We start from the raw sequence: 20,664 nt of genomic DNA, 5'->3' as shown, positions 1-20,664 counted from the left end.
GCTACTCCCTGGGCTTCAGGGCCAGCCCCAAAGCCAGAGTGGTGTTTGCCACTGTCTAGGAGGAAATCTGCAAAACCCAATGAGTGGAAGCTTTGGAGAATTGCCCTCGCTTAGAGGGAGGTGGTAGAATGTGATGGTTAGAGCTGGGGTTCAGGAGTCTAGCTGCCTCGATTCAAATTCTGACTCTGCCCCTTGCTGGCCGTGTAACCCTGTTTAACGCCTCTATGACTCCATTTTCTCATCAGTAAAACGGAGATAGCAGTGCATACGATGTGCAGCTTTTGTGAAGGATAAAGGAGCCCTTGACACACACGTAGGGAAACAGTGGGATGAAGCGGTTGAAGAGAACAGGCTCTGGAGCCAGGCCGCTGGGTTTGAATCCTGACTCCACCAGCGACAATATGCATTATGTGGGGCAAGAATCTCTGTGTCGTGGTGTCCTTTTCTGGGGGGGTAATAACAGCATGCACCTCCTTTATTTGGCTGTCATGGAGACTAATGAATTCATCTAGGTGAAGGGTTTAAATGTATTTTTTTAATGTTAATTTATTTTTGATAGAGCACAAGCAGGGGAGAGGCAGAGAGAGGGGGTGACAGAGGATCTGAAGCAGGCTCCGTGCTGACAGCAGCAAGCCTGACGCGGGGCTCGAACTCATGAACTGTGAGATCATGACCTGAGCCGAAGTCAGCTGCTCAGTGACTTAGCCACCCAGGCGCCCCTAGATGAAGGGTTTAGAGTGGGAGGTGGCTGCACTTAGGGAGCACTCCCTCAGTTGTGATGATCAAGATGCCTTCTCCATCCCTGCGTGAGTGTCTGGGGCCTACAGTAACAGTATTTGCATTCTGCTGGAAGCACTAGCTAGAGGGAGAAATCCATGAGCTCAGTTCAGATTTAGCAGGAGATCCTTGACTGCCCTGCCTCTGGGCGGGTGGCTCTGTGGGTAGTTGAGCTGTCTGTTCCCTGACCTTGTGGTCACACGGACTTCTTTGTTTTCTGCTCTGTCCCAGTCTTATCTTAGCTTCGAGGCCGTCCACCAAAGACATTATTCCCCTCCCACTGCCCCCAGCGGCATTCTCAGACCCAGCTGGGCAGAACAGGGCTGCCACGGCCAGTGTGGGGTGACTGATGGCTCACCGGGAGCGGGGCTTCCCTTCTGCCCTGGGGCCTGGTTGTGGAAAGAAAGCAAATGAAAAATGGCAGCAATAAAGAGGATTGTTTCTGGTAGACAACGCTTCTTTGCTTCCCAGTTAATGATGTGACTTAGGCCTAAGACGAAGGAGTCTGGAATCTGAGCAACCTGGTTGTCCTTCCAGCTTCTGGAACCCACTTGCGATATTGCCATTCTCCTGTGCCTCAAGTATACCCTTCCTTAAATTAAGATCTTGCCTTACAAAGGCCTCATCACGATTTGCCTGTTCCTGGGTGGCTTGCTTTGATAGACTCAGGGGCAGGATGTGGCTGAGACCCACAGCAGCTAGTGGTAAATATTCCAGAACACCAGCAGGCAGTAGAGAAGACACCATCTTGGCCCATGCTGACAAGCTGGAGAAAGTCGCATTAGTAGTTAACCTCCTGGGGCCTCTTTTTATAAAATGAAGGTAACATGAACTGGCTTTGGGAAGTGACCTGAGGCTAATGAAATCCTTGGAGAAAGAGCTAAGGAATATCAGGTGGTGGTATTTATTGTGTTGACAGAACAGCAATGCTCGTCAGATCTTCTGATTTTAAGGCCTGAGAGTGGTCATCCTCAGGTGGACAGTTCTTCCCGCTTCTACTCCTCCCTCCCTTCAGCCCCACCCCTTCTCTAAGATCAGGAAGAGTCTCAGGAATGGTTGCCCCTTGGACTGGTGGAGGAACAGGAATTCTGGGACGAGAACCGTTCCAGGAGCCTGGCCTGCCCTTGAGATACAGTGAGTTTTCCTCTGGAGGTGAGTCCTCTGAGAGCCCAAAGAAGGCTGCCCTCATCCTCCTCATCTGGGCTGACCTGGAAAAACTGCAAACCACAATTCATGCCGTTTCTTTGCTCTGCCCTCCCTTGCTTGCTTGCTTTCTTTCCTTTCCTTTCCTTTCAAAAAAATTTTTTTTAATCTTTATTTATTTTTGAGAGAGAGAGAGGCAGAGCACAAGCCGGGGAGGAGCAGAGAGAGAGGGAGACACAGAATCCGAAGCAGGCTTTTCAGGCTCTGAGCTGGCAGCACAAAGCCCGACGCAGGGCTCAAATTCACGAACCCAGAGATCATGACCTGAGCCACCCAGACGCCCCTGCTCTGCCCTTTCTGTAAGGTGTCTTTCCTCCGGAGCGGGCAGAGCTATTGTCCTGGCCTCCAGCTCAAGTATCGTGTGAGGAAAGACGTAGTACAAAGCACAGCAAATAAGCTTATAGCTTCTAACCTCCAACCAAAGAGTGTGACTGCCAAAGGGAGCCTGCAACATCCTGCTAAACTGCAACTTTTGCAGGTAAAATTTTCAGTCAGCCACCAGAGGGTGCCCACAGAGTTCTCTGAAAATAACCAAAACGTGAAGAATTAGGGGAGAAAGACAATTTCCAGTGCATGTAAGACCAAGACAAAATAGAGCTCGCCCACACCTGACTCGAACAGATACACAGGCCAGCTGAGGAGCCAGGAGTTTGCAGCGGGGAGGAGAGCCAGGGTGGGAGTGATAGAAATCACCTGAGTTTTAGCTAAACAAGTTGCTTCTTGATTTTCAATTGGCAACTGCAATAGTACTTTGAGGATTGGCTCAGGGTGCATGTTCCTTCTTTGGCAAAACTCCCTTCCCCACCCTTTCCCCATCCTTGTGTACAAAGGAAATGCAAATACATGTAAATATTAGCCTAAGCCACAGGCTTCTTGGAAGGTAAGGCGCTGCCCCTGCTGCCGCTGCTGCTTTAAAAAAAAAAAAAAAATCCTATAATGCAACTGAAAAGACAGATTTTCTGAGCCACTGCTCCTGCACCAGGGGGAGGCCTCTGAAAGAAGAAATGGAGAAGCCATGGTTCTCTGAAGAGAGGGCCTTGTGTGGAGCGTGCCTGGAATGAGAGGAGCAGAGGGAGGCTCCTACACTCTCCCCGGCGGGGTCTGGCAAGCAGGCGGTGCATGGCATCCCTGGATCTCCAGGGCCTGGCACCGTGACTGACACACAGTAGGTGCCTGTGGATGTTTGTTGAATGACTGAGTGAAACGAATGGGAAGTAAGCCGGAGTGGGTGGGTCACTGCCTGGGCTGGCTGGGAGCTTTCACAGGGTGAGGGGAGAATTGGGAAAGGGGTGGGTGAGGGTGGAAGGTTAACTTTCCAGGGAGGAGAGATCCCGTGTTCTGGTTTGCCTCTGCCTCAGGCCTTTGCTGTGGACGTCTGAGACTCCAGAACAAAATGTTTTGACTTTATCCTAAGGCTGGTCAAACCACCCAGGGGCCCCCCCAGCGGCCCATTTTATTCATATGGTCTACTCATTCACAGTTACTGAGTAGTGATGGGGACCCTGGCAGTAACCCTGTGTCCCCACTCAAGGCACCCAGTCTCCTTTAGCCATTCCTTGGTGAACTGGGTATGTAAATGTTGGGGGGAAGTGAGCCCATTAAATACTGGGAAGGGGTTTTGGCTCTCTGGAAACCCAGCTAGTGGGGAAATGGGTTTAGGCCTTGGTTCCTGGGCAATTGGGCCATTGATCTTTCTGGACAAGTGTGAGCAATATGTGTATATATGCCGTGTGTGTGTGTGTGTGTGTGTGCGCGCGTGTACGAGGCGTCTGCAAGCATGAGTATGGGTTGCAAGAATGCCTTGCCCTTGATGTAACAAATTACCATAAGCAGGATGACTTGAAATAACAGAAGTGTATTTTCTCACAGCTCTGGAGGCCAGAAGTCTGAGATCAAAGGGGCAGCAGGGTTGGTTTCTGCTAGAGGCTCTGAGGGAGAATCTGTTCCATGCTTCTCTCCTATCTTCTGGTGGCTGTCAGTAATTCTTGGTGTTCCTTGGCTTGTAGATACATTGCTCCATTCTCTGCCTTTGTCTTCACATGGTGTTACATGGCTTACAATTCTCTGTTTCCATCTCTTATAAGGACTTGTTGTTGGACGTAGAGGTCTCCCTAATCCAGGATGATCTCACCTGAAGACCTTTACCTTAATTACATCTGCAAAGGCCAAATAAGTTTACATTCTGAGGTTCTGGGTGGATACACCTTTTTGGGGAACACCGTTCAACCCAGTACAAACAGGATGCAAATGTGTTCATTGTTGGATTACTCTACTGGTGGACCATGTGTGTGCTTAAATAAGCAACAAACAGGGGTACTGAGAGGAAGAGAGACTGATTTTGTTTTTGAAAGAATTTGATACTTCAAAAAAATGAAGTCCTTGTGGAACAAATATGATTTAAGATAGTTTTAAATTTGAATTTTACACAGAAGTGGGAGAAAGAAAGCATATTTTCCCTGCCTTGGTCCCTAAAGATGTTAATCAATGTAATTAGTGAATTATAAATAGTTCAGTATGGTGACAAGGTAGAATGTGAAGGAGTCTTTTTGTTGGCGGTGTTTTTTTTTTTTTTAAAGTTTATTTATTTTGAGAGAGAAAATGCATGGGAGCAGGGGAGGGGTGGAGAGAAAGGGAGAGAGGGATACCAAGCAGCCTCCCGGCATCAGGCTGTCATTGTAGAACCTGATGTAGGATTCGATCTCACAAACCGGTAGATCATGACCTGAGCCGGAATCAAGAGTCGGCCGCTTAACCGACTGAGCCATCTAGGCACCCCATGTTGTTGGTTTTATTCTGTTTTGTGTCTTGCAATTATTGAGGCCACTGGTGACCTTAGCAGGAGCAACCGCCATGTCCTTAACATCCGTGGGTTGGGGTTGAGGATTGAATGAAAGTGAGAAGATTGTTAGTGTGGGTATCTTTTTGCAAGGAGCTTGATTGTGAAGTGAGAGAAGAGACATAGTGGTCTCTGAGATGCGGTCTGTGACCTTAGAAGGTTAATTAATGATTTGCTATTTTGTGCTTGCCACAATTAACTTTAACTGCTGCCAGAACTTCTTAGGGATGGTATCCACTGATAACATCTCTGAAAGTGTGCAAACTGAGGTTGCTGTCTAGCCCAAAGTTTCCCCTCAGGTGTGCCTTGGGTAAAGCAGCGGCTCCCCACCAAATTCAACAGCTTGACAGAACCTCAGTGTGCCAGCCCAATGTCCTCTCTGTCCTTTGTACAGTGTCTCGCCTGACTGGCTGTTCTTCCTCCATTACCTGCTTATCTTTTAAAGCTCAGCTGGAATATTCCCTGTTTATTCTACCCTTCCCCCTTGAAGTTGCTCATTCTTTAGAACCCCCATAGCACCTGTAAATTACATACATAGCACTTTTCATGATAAGCATTATCAGCACCAATGACCAATTTTCCATTACTACTCAAATCCAGGTTTTGTGCAGTAGATGTATTCTAAGCAGCAATGTGCCTTAGAGGAAACTCACCCTTCCCCAGGCCAAGGGTGGGTCTGATGGGCCTGAAGGTAATCACATTCCTGTTGCCAGAGGTCGATTCAGGGATGGGCATGTCACCCAATTCTGGCCAATGAGACGTGGGAGACTTTTGAGAAATGTTTTCTTGCTCCTAAGCGAACAAAAGAGATGTTGTCTCTTCTTTCTCAAGGTCTTGTCATGTCTGGAAATAACTGAAGCCATCTTGCCATCACCTTGAGAAGGAGTTGAAGCCTGAGGATGGCAAAGCAGAAAGATGGTAAGAGCCTAGATCTGTAATCACATAGCTGGGCCACTGAAACTGCCTACCCAGCTCTCTGCCCCTTAAGAATTACAATTATTGCAATTAATGCATTTCCTTATTGTTTAAAGATGCTTGAATCTCTTTCTATGGCTTGAGGCCAAAAGCATTCAGCATAACTGAAACAACTTGCCATATAATAAATATTTGTCAATTATAACTTGATTTTAAAGTGATGGCCTTTGAAACAAAAGAGCATGTTGTCTGAGTTCTTGTCATGCACTAGGACTTGGAAAAGTAAAATACGGTATTCCCGTGGTCTTCTCCTTAGAGGCCCAAGGTTATTTCATTTATTTGACTGTGCCACTCAGATGGTAGAAGCAAAATTTCTTTTTCTGGAAGATTAAGAAAAAATTGGTCTTGAGCTATTTGAGGGAAAGTAAACAAAGTTATAAGACCCAGAGAAGAAACCTCATTTCCATTGGATCACTGACCCAAAGGAAAAGTCTCTTTGGGGAGATACATCAGTAAAGCTTTAAAATTGAAGTACAATTAATTATAGTTAACTTTGTTTTGTTTTGTTTTTTTCTTTTTTTTTTATTCTCAAGTTATGTTAACATACAGTGTAGTCTTAGCTTCAGGAGTAGAACCGGTGATTTCATCTCTTACGTATGACACCCAGTGCTCATCCCAAAAAGCACCCTCCTTAATGCCAGTCACCCATTTAACCCACCCCCATCAACCCTCAGTTTGTTCTCTGTACTTAAGTCTCTTCTGGTTTGCCTCCCTCTCTGTTTTTATCTTATTTTTCCTTCACTTCCCTTATGTTCATCTGTTAAGTTTCTCACATTCCACATATGAGTGATATGGTATCTGTCTTTCTCCAACTAACTTATTTCATTTAACATCATACCCTCCAGTTCCATCCATGTTGTTGCAAATGGTGAGATTTCATTCTTTTTCATTGCTGAGCAGTATTCCATTGTGGATGTATGTGTATATATATATATATATATATATATATATATATATATACACACACACATATATATGTATATATATACACACACATATATATATATGTATATATATACACACACATACACACCACATCTTCTTAATCCATTCGTCAGCTGGTGGATATTTGGGCTCTTTCCATAATTTGGCTACTGTTGATAGTGCTGCTGTAAACATTGGGGTGCATGTGCCCCTTTGAATCAGCATTTTTGTATCCTTTGGATAAATTCCTAGTAGTGTAATTGCTGGGTCATAGGGTAGTTCTATTTTTAATTTTTTGAGGAGCCGCCACACTTTTCTCCAGAGTGGCCGCACCAGTTTGCATTCCCACCAACAGCGTAAGAGGGTTGCCCTTTTTCACATCCTCACCAACATCTGCTGTTTCCTGAGTTGTTAATTTTAGCCATTCTGATGGGTGTGAGGTGGTATCTCATTATGGTTTTGATTTGTATTTCCCTGATGATGAGTGATGTTGATTGAGCATTTGTTCATGTGTCTGTTAGTCATTTGGATATCTTCTTTGGAAAAGTCTTCTGCCCATTTCTTCACTGGATTTTTTGTTTTTTGGGGTATTGGTTTGGTAAGTTATTTATAGATTTTAGATGCCAACCCTTTATCTGATATGTCACTTCCAAATATCTTCTCCCATTCCATTAGTTGCCTTTTAGTTTTGTTGATTGTTTCCTTTGCTGGGCAGAAGCTTTTTACCTTGATGAGGTCCCAGTAGTTCGTTTTTGCTTTTATTTTCCCTTGCTGATTATAGTTCAATTCTAAAAAATTAAAATAGGGTACCACTGGCTCATGAAGAGAGAAATGAAACAGAATCAATATCAAGAAGTAGAGCCCTAAACATAGGGGGATTTAACATATAATAAAAGTCTCATTTCAAATCACTGAGGAAAACTAGATGTTTTATCAATGCTGTTTGGACAACACGGTAGCCAGCTATAATAATAAATACATAAATAAATTTGAAACCATACCTCACACTTTACCAAAGAAATTCTGAATGGGTCAAAGATTTTAAATATAAAAATGTGAAACCACAAAAATATGAAAAGAAATATGGACTATATTCTTGTAATTTATGACCAAAGAAAACTTAAAATTTTTTTAATGTTTATTTATTTTTGAGAGAGAGAGAGAGAGTGAGCAAGCATGAGCGGGGGGTGGGCAGAGAGACAGGGAGACACAGAATCTGAAGCAGGCTCCAGGCTCTGAGCTGTCAAGACAGAGCCTGATGCAGGGCTTGAACTCACAAACCAAGAGATGATGACCTGAGGTGAAGTCAGATACTTAACTGACTGAGCCACTCAGGCACCCCCCAAAGAAAACCTTTTAAGATATGACACAAATTATAGCAGATATAAAATAAAAGATTGAAAAATTCAACCATGTTTTCAAAACTATGCGTGCAAAAACAACCATAAGTGGTGTCAAAAGTCAATGGGCAAATTGGGAAACATATCTGCAACTTGTTCCTACATAACCAGTAAGAAAAAGACCAACAGCACAATACAAACGTAAAGGATATTGTGTTAGGTGACATAGATTGGCACTTTGGAAGTTATCTATCAAAATTACAAATATGTATAATCTTTGATTCAGAAATTATATGAATTGTTTGTACTAATTCTATTAGTAGCAATTCTATTAAATTACAGACATATTTCTTGATGTGGGAATCCCTTATTGAACAAGATTATTCATTGCAGCGTTATTTGTAGCATCAAAAAATTGGAAATAGTGGAAATGATCACTAACGGGAGAGAAATAACCACTGATGGTTAGACAAATGGTCCTATGTTATTATAATGGGTTGCTACTTGTCATGGAGGAGGATTGAGGAGCTCTTTGTTACTTGTGTGATCTCTGATACATACTAAGTATAAGTAAGGAATGGAACAGGATAGTAAGTTACTATTTGTGTAAACAGAAGATGGTGGGAGGTGCTTTGCCCAAGTTTACTTGTATGTTTCTGAAAGGAAAAGTAGGAAATCAGTGATACTGAAGCCTCTGGAGAGGAACTGGAAGGCTAGAGCATGTGCGTGGAAGGGAGGCATCACTGTATAAAATTATATGCCTTTGACTTCTGAACGATGTGAGTGTATTACCTATTCCAATTCCAAACCGAATAAATTACACTTAAAAAGATATTTTGAGGGGTGCGTGGGTGGCTCAGTTGGTCAAGGGTCCTACTCTTGATACTGGCTCAGGTTGTGAGATCAAGCCCCACATTGGGCTGTGCACGGAGCATGGAGCCTGCTTGGGATTCTCTCTCTCCCTCTCTCTCTCTGCACCTCCCCTGTTTATGCTCTCTGTATCTCTCAAAATAAGTATATAAACTTAAAAAAAAAAGGATATTTTGAAAGCAAGGAAGAGAAATAGAAAAGCCCTCAATGCTTTAAAAATCAAAACTGAGGGATGCCTGGGTGGCTCCGTTGGTTGGGTGTCCAACTTCGGTTCAGGTCATGATCTTGTGGCTTGTGGGTTTGAGCCCTCCATCAGGCTCTGTGCTGACAGGTCAGAGACTGGAGACTGCTTCAGATTCTCTGCCTCCCTCTCTCTCTGCCCTCCCCTGCTCGGGCTCTGTCTGTGTCTCTGTCTCTCAAAAATAAATAAACATTAAAAAAAAAAATAAAAATAAAAATGAAAACTGAAAATGAGGAACTGTAGATCTAATTCAGTAAATGGGGGACACCCCTGTCTAGCAGGAGTAGGGCCCAGCATCTCCACCTTCTGCAGCTCTCTACTGACCTCAGATAGGGTGGGGTTTCATTGCCAGCCCTAAGCCCTCTCCCTACCACTTCCCATTCCTCCTGCCCCAAGGTCAAGCTGTCTGCTGGGGATTCGCCTCTATGCTTCTGTCTTCTTCATACCCAGGGCAGAGCACTAAGCTGAGGGCATCCTACTTTTCTTTGCTGGGCACAAGTCATGGGTGCAATTGTTTGTCTGAAGGGTGGAAGAGTAATTGAGACCCTTAATTCTGGAAAATTAGACTAAGGCAGAAGAAAATGAAAGCCGGTAGGATGTAGGAAGTTTTCACCCACAGAGTATTGTAACAGGGTGAGTGAGAGGAAATGGTAATAAATCATAGAAAGGAGAACCACCTGCTTGCCACACTTTGGCTGAATTTTTCTCTTCTCAGAGTTCTGTAGTTGATGCCTTATTAACATCAGAGAGGATTTGATGACTTGTGGTATTCAGTCCTGACTACTGAAATGAAAAGGATAGAAAATGAAAAGTATGGAAAATGAAAATCAATTGCATTCTCTAATTTTAGTCAGCCCATTCCTGGAGCATATTGAATACTACTTTGGGGTCTTTCATTGTTCAGGTTATTAATAACAAAGAACCAAAGTATTTCACATTCCTAAAGAGCCTTTCATCTCAAAGGAGCCAGTGTAATTCACTAATTCAGTTACCTGAACTACATTTGGTAATTATTTGAGGATCACTTCACCCAGGGGTGAATTTCAACGAGTTGTGTGACACCGCCAACAGTCACTTCATTCTCCAGTCAGTGCGAAAGAAAAATGAATAGCTAATGGGGATGTCCTCCTGAAGGATTTGCCCAGTGAAAACTTCAGGGAGATGGATGCTGAAAGAATGTAATTAACTGCCCGAAATTAGTACCTCCACTCTTACTCAAGGTTTCCTGACCTCTTTACTAGAGTCAGGATGGAGAGGTGTCTTATCTCAGAATGGGGCTCTCTAGCAGCCAAGAGACCTGTGAACAGCCATCACTCCATTGCTATATTTTTTTGAGTAGTTATAAATGGTACTGTATTTTTAATTTGTTTCCACAAATTCACTGTAAGAATATAGAAGTGCAATTAATTTTTCTTTTGTTACAACTGATTTTTGTATGTTGATCTTATATCTGCGATCTTGCTGAACTTACTAGTTTGAAGAATGTTTTTTTAAGATTCCTTAGGATTTTCTATGTAGACCATGATGGCATCTGCAAATAGGGATATTTTTAGTTCTTTTGTCTTATCTGTATGCCTCTATTTTCTTTTCTTGCCTTATTAAGCTGGCTAGATCACAGGAATAGCAGTGGTGAGAGCATACATTTTTGCTGACATCTTTACCTTGTACCTGATCTTTGGGGAAAAACATTCAATCTTTTTTTGTCGGCATTCTTTATCAAACTGCTGTTCCTAGTTTTCTGAGAGTTTTTTTTTAAATTGCAAATAGGTATTGAATTTTTATCAAATGTTTTTTCTGCATCAATTGATACAGGCACATGAAATTTCCTCTTCATTAATATGGTTGACTACGTGGATTGACTTTTGAACATTGAACCAGACTTGCATCCCGCAAATAGCAGTTATTCCAATACTATCTATATTAAAGTTCATTTATAAGGAATAGTGTCTCAGTTATTTGGGGGTGGGGTGGGGAGAAGAGAGAGGTTAAGTAGCTGGAGCTCTTCCTGCCAAGGGCATGTGGCTTGATCCACTTTACTGAATCCAGTAATTCTCTCTTTCATCTACTCTCTACAATTAACCAGAGGTCAGGAAACTGTGGCTAGCATGACAACTGCTCATTACCCTTGAGTCTGGTCATTAGAAAGTATAACATGGAGTCTGGCCACTGCAAAAGCTTGTGTTTGTGGGAACAGGCTCATCAGTCACTGCTATCCCAGAAAGAATGATCTCCACTTCCCTTCTGCATGCCAGATAACACATGAGTACATTTTAATGGCAGACGATAAATCATATCTAAAACCCTAGCAGAGGGGCACCTGGGTGACTCAGTCAGTTAAACGTCCAACTTCAGCTCAGGTCATGATCTCGAGGTTCATGAGTTCAAGCCCCGCGTTGGGCTCTGTGCTGACAGCTCAGAGCCTGGAGCCTGCTTTGGATTCTATGTCTCCCTCTCTCTGCCCTTCCCTGCTGATGCTCTGTCTCTCCCTCTCTCTCAAACTAAATAAACATTAAAAAAAAAAAAGTTTTTTTAACCCCAGCAGAAAAGGAGTCAGGAAAATAAGGTTTTAAGCCTTCCAACCCCTGTGATGCAGAGGGGAGCATAGAAACAGGCAGAAATAGATGCTGAGGGCCAAAAGACAAATTTTAGCACTTCCATCTGCCTCACTGAATCTGATAGGAAACAGAGACCTTCCATCTCCTCTTCTTACTCTCTAAATTTTTCCTCTTAAATTTTAATGTCGTCTTTCCTCTTTTATTTCCCTCATCATCATTCAAAAACCTACTCAGAAGGATGTATTTGCAAAGGTGGACTTGGGGTGGAAAAGAAAGAGGTGAGACGCAATGCAAATAGGGTATCTGTTATTTGAATGATCTATTTGAATGTGTGGAGATGTTTGAAAAGATGAGAAGAAAAGAAAAAAAAGAAAGAAAGAAAGAAAGAGATTGACTATTTCCAGAAGAGTCTAAATTTGGGCAGCTGGAGTGGTCTGAGTGGACGCATATGTAGGCTGGAGATAGTGTGCAGAGTGAGCAAGGGTTAAGTAAAAACAGGGCACATGAAAGGCCTGGGGCTCAGTAATGGGACATGACTCCAACAAAGTGAGAGGAATAGATGGGCAATGATCATGTTCAGAGAAACAGAGCCAAGGACTTGAGTAGGACAGCTATAGCTTAGCTGGCAAGTCAAAGTTGAAATCGAGTCATGGGAAGGAGAATTTGGAGTCAGGGTCTGGGATTGCTCCAGGGACTCTGATTGAGCAGGCTTTGGTCCTCAGCCCTCAGCTGCTGCTTATTATTTGAGGTGGCATGGTGTGAATAGGAGCCTTCTATAATCAGTGAGCCTTGTGTGTATCACTTTTGATTCAGGGTCTGAAGTGATTTCTGTGGATGGGTGGGGGGCTCAACCAGACAGTTGCTGATTTCCAAGACCCCAAGATCTTTGTACTTTAGCTCTTTCCCCAGGTCCCAGGTGAGATATTCTGCCAAGACAGAGCCTGATTAGAAGTCAAAGTTGTGTGAAAGGCCCAGAGATGGACTTCCTGCCTTCCTGCCTTCCTGCCTTCCTGCCTTCCTGCCTTCCTGCCTTCCTGCCTTCCTGCCTTGCCTGCCTTCCTTGCCTGCCTTCCTTGCCTTCCTTCCTTGCCTTCCTTCCTTGCCTTCCTTCCTTGCCTTCCTTCCTTGCCTTCCTTCCTTGCCTTCCCTTGCCTTCCCTTCCCTCCCCTCCCTTTCCTTCCTTCCTTCCTTCCTCCCCTTTTCCTGTTTCTTTCCTTCTTCCTCCTTCCCTTTCCTCCCTTTCCCTTCCTAAAAAAAACAAAAAACAAAAAACAAACAAAAACAAAAAACAACAACAAAAAAAACCAGTTAGGAACTTTTTCCCATGTGGAAGACTACCGAACCCTTGAATAAATAAGTATATTAAGTATATTAAGTATACTTAAGTATAAGTCTTTATATTAAGTATATTAATAAGTATATTAAGTCTGATGGATTAGAGAGGTCAGGACTATGGGAGGTAACAAGAGCCACTGAGTAACAAAATACCTTCCTTAAGGATTCAGCTCCCTAGATTCCTCCAGTCTTTATGTAACACCTCAGAGCACAGCTGCCCACAGCTCTCCAGCTCATTAGTCTTCAGGGAGTTAGAATGCAGCTTGAAGGTATTGGGGGTGACTGATTTTATTCTTGCATGGATCAGGGCATTTTGTACTGCTTGGTGGCCCCAGACTGCTCCTTAGACTGGTCTACAAGTATGGGATATTGGTTTCAAGAAGCATCAAACTGGCATCATCAGATCCATTGGCAAGGTTGGAGAAGTATCCTCTCAGGAGCAGTGATATGCCCCAAGTGTCCTTCTCACACATGAAGTACTAAATGTTTTTTCATGCCAGTAATTTTCAAATTATTTTGCCTTTAAATTATTTTTTTCTCTATCCAGATAAAATCTTACTTGGAAACTGAATATAAAAATCAAATGAAAGAGGAACTATTCCGATTGAACATTGGTGACATTCAGAAACCCATGTATTTACCCCCTCACTCCTTTGGACTATTTCCAAAAATTTTGCAGGGCTTCAGTAAACAGAATATTAAAACACTGTATTAAATGTTTGTTAAATCTGGTTAGTACTCTTAGTCAATTTTAAAGAGGAAGAAACAGACACAGAGGGCTAAAGAACTTACTTTGCCACGATCATGCTGTGTGATTGTATCAGTTGGGAACTGTACTTGGACGATCTGAAAATTGGTTTAAGCAAGACAGATCTTTATTCCCCTCTCATCGAATAAGATGGCTTAGTCAGTTAAGCCTCCAACTCTTGATTTCAGCTCAGGTCATGATCTCACGGTCATGAGATGGAGTCCTGCCTTGGGCTCAGTGCTAGACGTGGAACCTACTTAAAATGTGTTCTCTCTCTCTCTCTCTCTCTCTCTCTCTCTCTCTCTCCCTCCCTCCCTCCCTCTCCCTCTCCCTCCCTCCCTCCCTCTCCCTCTCCCTCCCTCCCTCCCTCTCCCTCTCCCTCTCCCCCCCCTCCCATGCTCTCATGCACATGTGCTCTCACTTTCTCTCTCTCTCTCTAAAAAAAAAAAAGATGTCCAGAAGTGGGCAGTGTAGGACCAATGTGGTGGTGCCATGAGATTTTGGGGGACCTAAGGTCTTTGCAGCTCACCATTCCAAAATCCCTGGCGTGACTCTTCAGCCCATGTTTATAGCATGGTTTCTAGAGCTCCAGCCATTTGATCAGCATCTAGAAGGTATAGAAAGAGGAAGAGAAAGGGCCTGCCATCTGAGTTAGTCTCTTCAAAGGGGGCTTTCTAGAAAGCCTCAGTGTCTTTTACTTACATCTCACATAGTCATAAAAAAACTTAAACTGGGCATTTTGTCAGTCCTGGCAACATGGGAGCTCTGCCAGTGAGGAAGAGGAGAACTGTTATTGGGTGGGTAACTGATGGTCCACCACGAACTTGATGCTTTTGCCCTCTAAGTGAGCATGTATCTTGGCTTTTGGATTAGTCCCGATTGGAAATAACCTGCCTGTCCTCCTCCTAAACCCACAAAATCAATATTTTGGCACCTAAATATACATTTTTCCTACTCAGAAGAGGGTCAGATATCCTTTGTCAGATTCATGTGTCTTGCATTTTATATAACTGAATTTATTATTTGCTCAGGTTGCTTGACACATGTCACTTTTTGAAAGAAATATTGTACACGTTTTGGATTCTCTCCAGGTAGCAGGTAGAAAGGTATAGTTACATGAGGTTTGTGACCAAAAGTAAGAGCCAGGTTATTCCTCAGCGCACATTAATCCCCATCTTTTGACCCTTCACTGCAAGAAGATCTTCACTAGTTTCTCACTGAGATATTGCATTCCCTATATGCTTAGGAAAACATCCACCTGTCATGGGTGATGGGGCACTATTGGTTCACGCCGAGCCACCACTGCCTGTGGTGTGGTGTGGTGTGGAGGATGAATACTGGACATGGACTAAAAAAATCTGGACTCAGCTCTGTCCCTTACCAGGGGCCTAGCTGTGACCCTCAGGCAAGCCCTTCATTCCTCCAGGCCTCAGTTTCTCCTTCAGTAAAATAGGGGGTTAGACCAGAAGAGCTCTGTGGACCCTGCCAAGGCAAACATTCTGATTGTATCTTCTGCTCCCATCCCCCTTCCCTTGCCCTCACTTGGATTGGAATGTGACCGACAAATGCTGCCAGCGACCGTGCTAGGGTCCTGAAAAGTCACCTGTCCCTTTTCTTCCACCAGAAAGAATTAAGACAAAAACAAACAAACAAACAAACAAACAAAAAAACCCAGCCTGTTTTCTTTGAGTTTCCCTGAGGAAGATTTGTTTTCCAGACTCTAGGAGGTTTTCTTAATGTAGGTCTTTAACTAAAATGCCTCCAGTTGTAATTTAGTGCCTGTTTGCTTTTGTCCTGCTGTTAGTATCATTCTTGTCTGGTTATTCATAGGAAAACTTCAGACAAAATCAAAATTGCAATAGGATGAGGAACATTTTCCAAATGAAGATAGTAGATCCAGATTTCTCATTGTCTATTCATGAGTTCACTTATTAGCTAATTCCTTCGATCCAGAAACCAGGGTGCCTGTGTACAAGTCACTGCATGGAAGATGTGGGCTCCCACCCTGACCTGGTCTATACTATAGATAAAAGTTCCATTAAAGGTCAGGGCCTGCCCCATGTGTACCACGTTCATAGTTAATCTTTACAACAACCGTATGACGTACACATTTATTATGGAATTCACTTGCTTTTGTCTGCCTCATCTTTAGACTGGAGAGCCTGCACAATCCCCCTTCCCTAATCATTTTGTTTACCTAATTTGGGGACACTTATTATGCACTAGGCATTAGGGTTATGACCAAAAAAACAGAAAGGGTGTATCTGACAGGTCTGCCAATCTGTTAATCATAATCCCCCAACTACTCCCAAGTATGTGACTCAAGCTTGGCCCATCATGAAACTTGGTGTCTTTTTCGATAGTGATTGGGCTGGGGGTTGGGAGAATGACCAGTAGGGCCAGTTAGAGTTTCATATACCATATGATCTGATTCTGGTTGCTGGAAAAGACAGAGTTTCTCTTTATTCATATAAAGATTCAGATGTGTATGGTACCTACTCCACTATTATGCTTTGTAGTTTCATAAACCAATAAAATCTCTTTTTGTTTAAATCATTCGTTTGAACCATATAAAACTGCCATTTTTTTCAGATTAGATGTGAACAATTTCATCTGGTTTAACCTAATGATGTGGATTTCTGCTGCCTGCGATGGAAAGAATCCCCATTAATGTGGTAGTATTGTTATCTCCCATGCAGATTAGGAAAACGAGGCCAGGTGTATTTATTTACCCCAGGTCATTCAGGTACTAGGCATAGCAAGAACTGAAACCCAGGTAACTTCAAAGCCTCTGTTCTTGATTACTCCGGTGCCATCCCATAAAGTCAGACAAGGACTGAAGAGAAGAGACTTCTCCTCAAGGGGTGGTCCACAGGCAGTTGCCTATCAGTAAACTCTTTGCTACTGGTCCAAGAGGAGGTAAGAAATAATGAATCAATGTAAATACAACATGTCACTGAGCATACGCTTTAAGTTCAGCTGACATTTGTTTTTTTAATTGCCAGACTTTCTTGATAAAGTAAGCAGTGCACTGACTTACATTCTGATGCATGCTCTTTATCCCCTCTTGAGCTGACATCAAACTACGGACCGGTACTTGGAGGAGCACTGGTAGAGGACCGGGTTTGCTGCCCACCTGACAACCATCCTCCTGTCTCTCGGGACTTCCACAGAAGCCATGTCTATGCCATGCGACCCTGTCCCCCTCTTCTGTTAGTCATAACTGATTTATTCAGGTCATTTGTGTGAGTCACGCTGGACCAACCAGATTTTCTTGTTTAAGAATATAGAATCTGAAAAAAAGAAACAAAGGAACCAGGAGGTGTTGGTTGCTGAGCTACAAAAATAGAAGAATGAGCCCAGGAAACTCTTGTTTTCATGTCTCTGGAACTGGTGTGAGTTTTGACTTCCGAGGAGTGGGTGTTCAGTCTTACATCTTGTAAGGTTATGAATATCCTTTCAAGCAAATTCCCTTTGGTCTTAAGCTAGCCAGAGTTGGTTTCAAGAGAACTTTAATAGTTTTGAAAAATATAGGCAAGACCACCGGTTTCACGACTCAGAATTCTGTTTATGATTTCAATTATGTGTTAGCCTGGCTAACACCATCCTCCATGATTTTAGGTCTCAGTAATAGCTGGAAACACTGCTACCTGAGCCAGGGGGCCCCACTGTAAAACGGAAACAAAGATGTACATAACCAGTTACCCCTGGCAACTATAGTTACTCCGATAAAGACTAAACATCTTAATTAAAGCAAATAAATAAGCAACCTTTGTCTGTTTAACTATGGATAAATAGGAACCAAATGATTGAATTAACTCATTGCTAACTTTAGGACCAGTACTGCTCTGGGGTGGAGCACTCACATCTGCCCATCTAGCTGGCTCTCAAGGAATGACCATGAGCTCTGGGAAAACAAACATCTCAACCTGCCAAATGCGAGCAACAGTTTCCTGAATTCACGTTGGCTTTTTGGGAAACAACAACAACAACAGTGGAAACACAACCTAAATCCTCTTGTTACGTGGCCATATCTTTTTTAGATGCAATGTTTGATTTAAACAAATACTTTGGTCGTTTCCTGAGATCGTCTCACTCGTTGAGGCTCCAAGTCCCGATAGAAGCAGACCCTTCCGGCTCGGTGAAGGAGGCAGTGAAAATGGAGGTTTGAAGCTGCATCCTGAGCAGCGTGGAAGGGGCTGCATGGAGTGATAGCAGAAGGAGAAAGGAAGCAAAGCACCATGTGCCCGCTGCTCTCACTTAAGTGGAAGAAAAACAGTGCTGGAAGGTGTTGGGGCGGTGGGGGGGGGGGGGGGCTTCAAAACTTGAAGCTTTCATCATTTATTTCTGAATCCGGACAATTGTCTCCTCTGTGCTTACCTAGAATCTCTGTGATCTTGGTTCTGAATAGGTTAATCTATTTTTAAAGGGTATCCAAATGCTATTAGGATAATTCTTGCATTCCTTTGCTCTTTCTATTTAAAAATTAAAGTGCTCGCGGTAATAGATTTCTCTGCCAGTATAGCCAAGAGGATCACCTACAGATGCTCTCTGAGTAGAAAAAACCCTCGAACTTGAGATTCAAATATCTGTGCTTATAATTTTCTCCGTTTAAAACCTCTTCTTAGTCTCTGTTTAAATTCTAATGATTTAGGTGCAGAGTTCTTTTTTCTTAATTGTATTGCTGGACATATATTAGGCATAATCTATAAGATTTTCAACATGATATCATACATCCAGCATTTTTATTGTACTAAATTTCAGGGCTAATTTAAGTTTAAACTCTTTATTTTAGAAAATCAGTAACAGCAACTAATTAGCACATCTCATTCTGGATGTATTTGCCAACCAATTTCAGAGACTCATTTGCCTGTTAAGAGATTTTATTGAACACCAGCACCACAGACTCTCCTTTTTTTCTAGTAAACAGCTCATGCTTATTATCTTATTACAGGAATGCCACTGGTTAAATCAGGCTCTGAATATAAATAGCCATATTACTGCCATCAGGCATCAATGTTTATTTAGTGGCTGTGAGTCATGCATACCTCTTTGATCGGCTTTGGAATGAGCCGTTGCAGTTTTTGTTCAAAAAGGTTATTTGCAAAGGCTACAGAAGTATCAGTTAGATTAAACATGAAATTAATCAGTGTGGAATTTTATCAGCCATTTCTGCCACCAAACACCAGGTGTCAAGAGCATGTGCAAATGAGGGCTGAACATAATGAAGCTGGGGGACAGCTTAGTAGGGAGGTCAGAAAAGATTCCAAGAGGTCTACCATGCTTGGGGAGGAGAGATGAAGGGAGGGAGGGAGGGAGGAAGGAAGAGAGGAAGGGAGGAAGCAAAGAGAGAAAGAAAGAAATATTGAAGGCCTATGGAATCATCTGGAACTCACTGGCAGTTTCACACTGCATATCTCATAGCACAGTATATGGAAAGAGAATCAGGTGACCTGAGTTAGTGTGAGCGCTGCCCTGTCCTACCTAGTGGTCTTTGGGAAACTGTTTCATATGCATATATGTGTTACAAAGCATATATTTTTATAACTTATGATAAATTTGTACACAAGCGTATTTTTCACCTCAACATTTCTTGAGACTAAAAATATCAGCGAGAGACCCAAGATAGATGTCATGTGGATGTCATGTGGATTTAGTTGATGAAACTAAGTTGGCGGAGGAGATGAGGCCCTTTCACTGGAGGGCTCATTTAAAGCGGGTCCATTCAACCGTTCAACATTTAGTGGGTGCTGCAGCCGGTCAGGCACATGTGCTGAGGGAGGCCTGGAAATAACGATAACACACCATGTTTTGTACTAGGATGATCGCCACTCTAAATTCCTGGTGACCTCACTCTCCACCAGCCCTCATCACTGCTTAGCGATTCTGCAGTATTCTGCCAGGCGACTCACCCTGCTGGTGCCTCAGTGCCTGTTTCCAATGTTCTCCACTGTCTTCAAGCTTCTGGCTTTCCCTGAGTTCCTCTTCCTCTCAGCAGATGATCTAACCTTGGCTACAGTGAAAATGAATTCACCTACATTCACGCTCATCTTTTCCTTATTCAGTCTCACCATAGGGAACGTCTTCCCTCTTATAGTGGGCGATCCTTCTTCTGTGATTTGGACCCCATTTCTTCCCAGGGTTCTTTTGTCCACCTGGAATCTTCCCTTCTTCCCTCTCTCACTGGCTCTTTCCTGTCAGCAGATAAAAATGCTTAGTGTTTACAAGTTAAAAAAAAAAAAATCCTCCTTTGAGAGTACTTCTTGCCAGGAACCTTCCTTCCTCATCACAGACAGCTCCTTGAAAGAATTTCCCCCCTAGAACTCTGACTTCCTCAGGTTCTACTTGACCTTGAGTCAGGTTTTCTGGGAGACTCTGACCCAGAGATTTGTATGAGGGTGGTATATGGAGGCAGGTGTTCTAGAAACCACCTTGGGAGTGGGATGAAGGGGGCAGGAATGGCAATGTAGGTACAACAGTGGCATCATCCAACCTAGGAAACTCTAGAGCTGGCATGGCCTCTCAGAGATGACCTGAATTGAGGCAGAGGGGACAGGCCTTTGTACCCCACAACAACCTGTCATTGGATGCACAGGACAGGTGTATAGACTTGGGCAAGGCCTCTTCCTTTGATAAAGGGTAATTCTTGGAGGGGGATTTGGCCATGGGCCACCGGCAGACAACAGTCCTTGCAGCTGGGGGAATGAGTGCTTCATCCCTATATGGGGTTTGTGGGTGGCATAGCCCAGTACACACTGCTTGCCCAGCCTTCTAGAACCTGGCTTTCTCTTGAGCTCCAGACAACATTTATATTCAACTGTCTATTGGATATTGCCATCTGGACACCTCACAAAAGCCAA

General features: G+C 43.3%; 1 long non-coding RNA gene across 5 annotated transcripts in view; it reads left to right on the top strand.

The window, feature by feature from the left end:
• Nucleotides 1–680: 680 nt before the first annotated feature.
• LOC109254308 (uncharacterized) overlaps nucleotides 681–20,664 on the top strand; it is a 119,111-nt gene continuing 99,127 nt past the window's right edge. Inside the window, exons 1-2 of one of the 5 annotated variants that reach the window (XR_008417175.1) lie at nucleotides 681–1,929; nucleotides 5,648–5,734. This is a non-coding gene — a long non-coding RNA (uncharacterized LOC109254308). Of the gene's footprint in view, nucleotides 1,930–3,091; nucleotides 3,146–5,647; nucleotides 5,735–20,664 lie in introns of those variants that run through there. The other 4 variants (XR_008417172.1, XR_008417171.1, XR_008417173.1 and 1 more) reach the window with 4 other exon arrangements.

This window comes from Panthera pardus, unplaced genomic scaffold (assembly GCF_024362965.1).
Source record: "Panthera pardus isolate Hobbes unplaced genomic scaffold, ASM2436296v1 HiC_scaffold_24, whole genome shotgun sequence".
Taxonomy (NCBI): domain Eukaryota; kingdom Metazoa; phylum Chordata; class Mammalia; order Carnivora; family Felidae; genus Panthera; species Panthera pardus.
This window is presented reverse-complemented; position numbering and strand designations above follow the sequence as displayed.